Below are 7226 nucleotides of genomic sequence, written 5' to 3'. Positions count from 1 at the left end.
CTAACCTAAGATGCCATAGATACTTTTGGCTAATCCTATCTCTAAGTCTTTTAGACCCTATGGTATTCACAATTTGCTCATTAATATTTACACTTGCATCCATATGCAAATGATAAAGACCGTCAATCAAAAAAGCACGTGCAATAACTTTATTTTTGAAATAAATCAAGAACATATCTTTATTGAAATGAAAATTATAATTATCCTGTGCCAGCACAGGTATGAAAATTAAATTTCTACTGGCTACAGGTACATAATAGTAGTCTTTAAGAATTAAACTAACTTCTAATGATAATCGCAGTGGGTAGGTCCCGATGGCCACAGCAGCAACCCTCGTCTATTGCTGACCCAGAGAGTGATCTCACCTTTTCTCAACCCTCTCACTTCTCCAAGACCCTGCATAGAAGTGCACAAATAAGCACTTGAACTAGAATCAAGAATCCAACTAGAAGAAAAAAAAATCGTTAGATTAGTTTCCATAACAAACATATCAGACGTACCTTCAGAAGGCCCATCCTTCTTTCTACTCTTGACAGTTGTCAAATAGGCCAGACAGTTCCTCCTCCAATGGCCTTTGATGTTACATTGGAAACACTTTCTTTTATCATCGGCCTTCTTCAGAATCTACTTCTTGGGCTTAGCCTCATTCTTTTATTTCTTCGCAGGCTTTTTCTTCTTTTTGAAAGAAGACTTTCTTTTAGAGGAAGCTCACTCCACAGCCAGAACTGTACCCTTTGAACTCTTCAAAGTGCTCTCTGCTGTTATCAGCATATTCAGTAATTCGGACAAAGTGCTATCGATTTTGTTCATATGGTAGTTCATGATGAACTACCAATATGAATCAAGAAGAGACTGAAGGATCAGATCCATCTACAATTCTTTGTCTATGTTCATGCTGAGCTTCTAAAGCTCCTCGATGTTTTTAATCGTTGTCAAACAATAATTATTGATGGACTGTCCATCATATATTTTCACTCTGAAAAGTCTTCGAGAGACTTCAAAGTGAGCTGTGTGACTTTGCTCACCGTACAACTCTTGCAGGTAAATCAGCATCTCTCTAGCAATCTTCATGTCTTCACACTGTCGCTGAAGATCATTGGACATAGATGCTAAAATATAACACTTTATCTTGTTATCTTCATCGATCTACTTCTCAAGTATGGCTCGTTGATCAAGAGATGGACGAGCTGGTAACACAGGTGCATCCTGATCAAGGATATGGATAAGTTTCTCGAAATTGAGAATAATTCTTAAATTTTGGAGCCAATCTTTATAGTTCATCCTGGTCAACCTATTGGTATCGAGGATACAGACTAAGAGGTTGGAACTCGACTTGGTTATTTGTAGAAAGAATGATTTCTAATTAGATGTTTGTACTTATAAAAATATTTATTCTAAAAACTTTAAAAATAAACAAAGACTCTCACTATTTCCTCGAATCTCCCACACTCCTCAGGTGGAGAAATAAAAATCTATACGCGATCGATTTTGAGTGGGTACTGTGATCCATTAACCTATACACACCTCACCTAATAATTATTGGTGAGCACAGACTGATAAGAGGACAACACTTTGTCCATTGCTTCACTAAGCAAGATGCAGTGGACTTGATCTCTAAGTCCTGTAGCCTCACCTAACAGTTATAGGTATATTTCTTAGTTAAGTCAGACCCATCGTTCACCAGCGAACATAAAGCCGTTATTGAGACTCTCACCTAACAGTTATTGGACCCAACCCTATCTCTATCCCAGGACATCAAATGTCAATAGAATGGTTGTACCTTTTTGATGCAACCAAACTACTGTAACCAGTCAAGAACGATCAACGCCAATAAGGCATCCATATTTCTACAATGATGGAAGACCTCTAGAGTTAATATTTAGTTAGAAGATTTAGATTTAGATCTCTTTTAAATCAGTAGATCTGACATCCGACTGATCAAATTTAGGTAAGCACATCAACATGTCTAACCAGCCTAGTCGGTATGGGTGAACTCAAGTCAACAAGTAACCTAGCACGAAACTGAATCTCCCAAGATAGTCAGGTAAGTTAAGATGAGTGGGGTTCCCCCTATTACTTTTCTTAGACACCAATCAAAATTGGCCTGGTTAGACAATGAAATCAATTAAATAACTATCATCTAAATACTTATCTTAGACATCAAATTGGTCGATTAGAATCGATTAGGTTAACCTATTGAAATGGGTCCGAATCACTGAGCCAAATTTGATCTTGAGTCAATCAACTCACATCAAAATATGAATCGATACGATCAACTATAACTAAACTTGATTTTGATCCCCTTTGACCCAATCCTAATCAACCATTGATTAGGTTCAATCAACTGCTCAAAATCCATAATGGGTTCTAGCCTGATTTAATCAATTTGACCCTAATTATAGTTTAATCGCTAGACCTAATTTATTCAACCCATACCCATATGTAATAACATAATTTTAGATCTAAAAATAATTTTTAGATTATATTTTATTGCATGCATTAGTGGTTTATGATCTTGAAATAGTTTTAGACCTAAACCTAATGTCATATATCATATATATGTTGTTTCAGATCTAAACTAAAACTTATATCATATATACATTAAATTTTAGATCTAAACTAAAAATACATATATCAAATATATGTATAATCAGATCTAAAATAATAATTAAAATATTTTAAAAATATTTTTCAAAAATTGATTCACATCAAACTGGGATAATCTTTTCAATATAAGGGGTAAACCCTATATCAGGGTTTATACTAGTTTGATGTGAATATTTAATCATTCTAATTTCATATCTAAATATAAAATAAGATATATCACATATGCTAATTTTTAGATTTAAAAAATTGATTTAATTACTTTAAAAATAATTTTCAAAATCGATCAATCTTGTGCTAGGACAATCTTTTTAATACAGAGAGCAAATCCTATATTAGGATAACCTTATACCAGTATAAGATCAATTTTAAATCATTAAAATTTTCAGATCTAAAATAAAAATCAGATCATATGTATCTTTAAAAATTAGTGGCTCTGATACCACTATTAGAATATCGAGTAGGATGTATGTGTAGATTTCAAAATCTTTTTAATCGCAGTAGAAAAATAATCGGATTAAACCTTTTAACCCCACATACATTAGATCTCATCTAATTCTACCTAAGTCCCAGAGTAAAGACATATGTATAATCTAAAAAATAAAATAAAGATGAGATCAAATCTCAATATCTTTGCATGGATAGAAATTCACCGCTACCGATGATCTCAGATTCGAAGGTCCTTGAGCCGCACACTTGTCCGACCTCTACAGGTATCCATCGGGATCAACCTTGAATCCTTCTTCTCATGTTAGATCCTTCTTCTCCAAAAAAGATTTATGCTTCTTTGAACCTTGATCAGCGAATAATCTCGACTGCAACTTCAACCTTTGAACTGTAGCCTTCTTCTCTTCATTTTTTGCTGTAGAAGAAGACCTCCTCACCTCTTGGCATGTAGAAGGATGGGATGCCCAACTCTTGGGCATTGGAAAGTGAAGAGAGAGAGGGTGTGGTGTGGAGAGGAGGGAGGGAGAGAGATCTGATTTTTAATCAATAAACATGACTCACAATAAAACCCTAGGAGACCTTCTCTTTATATAGGCCTTTTCCTAATTCAAATAATTATCCAATCAGATTTAAAAGGTTAAATCTTATCTTATAAGATCTTTTATCTTTTAATCTGATTTTCTTTCCAAGAATATCAGACCTAAATGGAAAGGCCATCACCTCCTTTGGTAAGTAGATGGGGTGCCCCAGTTAGATAAGGCAGACTGAGTGGGCGCACATCAGCAAGAAAGGCAGGTGGTTGGGGCGCCAATCCTTGGTGCCCCATTCTAGGGTTTTCCATGCAAGAGAGGGGGTGTGGCCCCTCTCTCTCTCTCTCCTTTCATGCCTAACCACAAGAGGGGGTGGGCCCCTCTTACATTATCCATGCGGTTGACGCCCCTTGGTCCTACCAAAAATGGAGAAAGGCACCACCACTTCTTTCCAAAATTTCCACACTACATTAGGAGATAATGAGGAGATAATTTAGCCAACTAATTGACTTAATCCAATCTTCTTGGGCTCACAATTAGGTACCCAACTAAATCTAAATGGATTTAAGTTAGGTTCAATATAATAGACTTGATCCAATCGAAGTTCCAAGAAGAATTAAGTTTAACCATGTGCTAGCATGGTTCTCTTAAACCTAATAGGATTTCAACAAACCCTAACCCAATTAGAACTTCATAAGCTCAATTAGCAAATTCAAGATTAAGTCCCTTAATGTGTAACCCCATAGGTTCCATTCTATCTGGTAGTGAGATGTATTGTGATCTCCATCACAATATCATCGAAATTTTTTTCAATGGGTTGGAACAATTCCAACTCTATCCTTCAAGGGTCATTGATCATCAAGACGATGCCCGATGAGTCCCACAATCCACAAGTGACACCTAGTAGTATGTAGTGGCAATTTAGTAGAATGAAAGTATGAACTCCTAGGTGCAGTTATCATATGATTCAATCTTTCTATCGTGAGTCCCGACTTGATAGAGGTCATGGAGAACTCATCAGACCCCATTGTTAGTCATATGCTAGATTGGCTCGACTCGAGTTCATTTGTGAATCTCATGAAAACTCTTTTTTAGTATTCACACTTGCTTTGGCTCAAGACTTTCTGAGTTCAGTCTTGCAAATCGCATAGGATTTCTCTTTTTCTATCAAGGTCGATAGATTCTATCTAGGTGCATTCTACTCCAAACAGTGAACTTGAACCTATTGAAGCCAACATACACAGCAATGATCCAAATGGCTAGAGATCAAGAAAATATATAGTCAAACTCAGTAGTCTTGCTGCAAATAGCCAATGACATCGTAGGTCAAAGGACCACTCATACTACTACAGCATCGAGAAGACCACTAATAAATGAGTAGACATCTATATGGTTTCTCGTGTTGGTCATGCTCAATATAAGTTATTCTTTAATAACCACCCGTACCCTCACCCCAGTGTTCCTACATTATAGACTCGAGACTCATCTGCCTACAAGGGAGGTGAACCATGCACCAATCTCGAATGAATTGATCATTATCCTCCGTGATGATCCTTTGATCAGGAGCATTTAGAAATTAACCACTAATTAATGTATGTCTCAAATTTTCAACACATTGAGAATATATAAAAATTATCTTTGTTAATTTTTAGAATAAATCATGGACACATAAACATGATTGAAATAAAAAAAAATTATTAATAATAAAAATATTAAAAATATAAGATTAAGTCTTGAAATTATAAAATATGTCAGCCAACAATTGACTTCTAGAACACAAATCTAACATCTTCTCCTATATGACCCAGCCATAGGTGTCACAAGTACTTTTGATTAATTTTATCTCTAAGATGTTTATTCCTAATGATATTCACATCATACTCGATATAGTTCACAGAAACATCCACATGTAATTGAAAGAGATTGTTTATAAGGAAACTACTACCAATTTTTTTATTTTCAAAATAAATATTATAGTGATCCTTAAAGGAACTAATTACATAATTCTTTTGTATTAAACAAGAGACAGAAATTAGATTCCTGCTCACAGCAGATACAAAGTAACAATCCCTAAGAACTAAACTAATTTTCGATGGTAGTTGCAGAGGGTATGTCCCTATAGCCAACAGCAACCTTTGCTCTATTTTTGACTTGTAGGATCATCTCACTTTCCCTCGGCCTCCTACTATCCTTAAGACCCTGCAAAGTAGTGCACAGGTGAGCACTAGATCCAGAATCTATAATCCAATTGAATGTAGAAGAAACTGTCAAATTAATTTCTATAATGAGCATACCTTCAGAAAGTGCACCTTCTTTCTTATTCTTTAGGCTCGTTAGATAGATCGGGCAGTTCCGCTTCCAATGACCATTCTTATTATAGTGGAAATATTTTCCTTTCTCAATGACCTTCTTCTTTAGAACTTCCTTCTTCGGCTTGTTCTCAACCTTCTGCTTCTTTGCAGACTTTTCTTCTTCCTAGTAGACTTTCTCTTGAAATAAGTTCACTCCACAGTGAGAATAGAGTCTCTTAAATTCTTCAAGGTACCCTTAGTGGTTACCAGTATATTGACCAACTCAGCATAGCGCACTAAATCTTAATTCATATGAAAGTTTACTATAAACTGAGCATATGAATCAGTCAAGGATTGCAAAATGAGGTCAATCTACAACTCCTTGTCTATAGACATGTCGAGCTTCTCAAGTTTCTCTAGATCTTTGATCATTGTCAAACAATGCTTATGGACCAACTGTCCATCATGCATCTTCACTTTGAAGAGTCACTTGGATACTTCATAGTGTGCTGTGCAGCTCTGCTTATCATACAACTCTTGCAGATGAATGAGAATCTACTTGACAGTCTTCATGTCTTCGTGTTGGTGCTATAATTTGTTAGATATTGAGACCAATACATAGCACCTAACCTCTTTATCATTGTCCAACCACTTCTCATGAGATGCTCTCTGATTAGGGGTTGGATGAGCTGGCAAGGGGTTGAGGTCCTGGTTGAGTACATAGGCTATTTTCTCAGAGCTTAAGACGATCTTAAGATTCTAGAGCCAATCCTTAAAGTTAGGTTCGATCAACCTGTTGGCGTTTAGGATGCGGGTAAGGAGATTTGAAGCAGACATTTCCTACAAGAAAGACAAAGATTCTAGTTAGATTTTGTAATTGACTTAATTAATTTATTTTAAAAATTTTATTTTAAAAATAAACTTAAACTCCTATTATTTTTTTAAATCATCCACACTCCTCAGGTGGAGAAACTGAAACCTCCACGATTTAAAATTTTTAGTGAGTACTGCGATCCCACCGATTGGTGCACCACCTCACCTAATAATTATTGATGATGTGTCAGCCGATAGATGGATAACTTTTGTCTAATGTTTCTCTAAACATATTGCAGCCAACTTCAATCTCTAAGTCCTAAAGCCTCACCTAACAGTTATTGATCTTATTTCTTAGTTAAGTCAGATCCACCACTCATCAGCAAGTATAAAGCCATCATTGGGTCTCTCACCTAATAGTTATTAGGCCCAATCCCATCTTTACTTGAAGTATCTCATGCTATAAAGTGGTTACATCTTTCTTGATACAACTGAACTACTGTAACCAATCAAGAACAGTTAACACCTGAAAGAGCTCACA

The sequence above is a fragment of the Elaeis guineensis genome, chromosome 15 (assembly GCF_000442705.2).
Source record: "Elaeis guineensis isolate ETL-2024a chromosome 15, EG11, whole genome shotgun sequence".
In the NCBI taxonomy this organism is placed as follows: domain Eukaryota; kingdom Viridiplantae; phylum Streptophyta; class Magnoliopsida; order Arecales; family Arecaceae; genus Elaeis; species Elaeis guineensis.
Note: the sequence above shows the minus strand (reverse complement) of the source record.